This window comes from Alosa alosa, chromosome 2 (genome assembly GCF_017589495.1).
Source record: "Alosa alosa isolate M-15738 ecotype Scorff River chromosome 2, AALO_Geno_1.1, whole genome shotgun sequence".
Lineage (NCBI taxonomy): Eukaryota > Metazoa > Chordata > Actinopteri > Clupeiformes > Clupeidae > Alosa > Alosa alosa.
Genome location: NC_063190.1, coordinates 27994315 through 27996009, shown reverse-complemented (window position 1 = coordinate 27996009; position 1695 = coordinate 27994315). Strand labels below are relative to the sequence as shown.

The 1695-nt window shown below is 39.2% G+C and overlaps 1 pseudogene; it reads right to left on the bottom strand.

Annotated features, from left to right (window-relative positions):
• Positions 1 to 1151: 1151 nt before the first annotated feature.
• LOC125291452 lies at positions 1152 to 1313 on the bottom strand (annotated as a pseudogene).
• Between the last annotated feature and the right edge of the window lie 382 nt (positions 1314 to 1695).

Genomic DNA, 1695 nt, shown 5'->3' with positions numbered 1-1695 from the left:
GGTAGTGTACAATAGCGATTTTTAGACAATGCGCCAGGCCACTCCCTAGGTTGTTAATTGCCACACCCCTGGGCACATTGTTTAAAAAATAAACGTGAAAAATAAGAAAATAAACTTTGCGCCGGGTGGAAAACGAGTTTTACACCATGCACCAGGGTGCAAGATATACGGCCCTTTATCTCCATGTCTCCAAAGATGCAGCATCATGTTTACGTGTCTGAGTGTTGCTAAAAAGGAGAACATGGCAAGCGTTGTGTAAATGCACCTTCTAACTGTCAGTCGGGTTCCCACAGTCCGTAAAAGCCATGAGAATTTGTGAAAATGAGGGGGGAAATCAAGGCCTTGAAAATGTTTGAAAATAGACATTAGAAATTAAAAGTGTTAGAATTTCTATATTCTGTTAGAGAAGGCAAGATAACTACTTTGTCAGCCATCACTGAAAATTGATAAGTGTTGGCACATTCAAGCTTCTCTCTTTTTTTAAATGTTGTCTGTACGTTTCTGTAAAGCCATCAAGTTATTGTAAACAATTTGTAAGAATTAAACTTGATCCATGTCTTAAACTGTTGGGTCTTTGAGGGAATTGGACCTGGGAAGTCCTTGAAAAGTCACTGAATTTTAAGAAGGTGTGGGAACATCGGGCCAGATTAAATCTATTCTGCAGTGTACATGGTTCATACTGATAATGTTATAATAACAGACAAAGGGCAGAACATTATTCTTTCTGAATGACCACTTTAATTGATTTTTCCAGTATAGCTGAAAGGTTCCTGAAACCTACAAATAACTGAACTACACAAACTAGTCATGTTTCTCTTTAAAGCCCAACATATTTTGCAACAGCAATTAATGTATCCAACCATAATCATGTAAGATGAATGTGAATCCCATAAGTAAATTCTAAGCATAGGCCTGCAATATAAGTATATAAGTATATACTGCATACTCTTTTGATCCCATGAGGGAAATTTGGTCTCTGCATTTATCCCAATCCGTGAATTAGTGAAACACACTCAGCACACAGTGAACACACATTGAACACACAGTGAGGTGAAGCACACACTAATCCCGGCGCAGTGAGCTGCCTGCAACAACCGCGCTCGGGGAGCAGTAAGGGGTTAGGTGCCTTGCTCAAGGGCACTTCAGCCGTGCCTACTGGTTGGGGTTCGAAACTGCAACCCTCCGGTTATAAGTCCGAAGCGCTAACCAGTAGGCCACGGCTGCCCCCTAATTTTTTTTTTTACATTTTCACCTAGCAATAATCGCGCCTCGGATAAACCTCATAGGCTACGATACTGCCACTGTGCTTAGATAATACTGAGATAATCAAGCAGCTATCAGTGTTGTTGGCCAAAGTTTTCACATGTGTTTGTAATGTTAGTTATGCTTAAATGCCAGGAGCTGGGTTGGTTACATAACATGTATGTTATGCTTTCAGATGAGCATGCTTTGTTCCTACCATGAGTGCGTTAGGTATTGAGCATGCACAAAGTATCAGTTGTTCCAAATTGCATGTCTTCGTAAAAATATTTTATCTCAAGATATTGCAAATTATCTTCTATTATTATGAATTGCATCATCTGAATCTCAAGTACATGTCTCAAGCTGTATAGCACAGTGATGTTGAAGTAACATGTATATTTTATGTAAACGTAATTTAAACAATTTCATTGGAAGTTGCTCAAATTGGGTCAT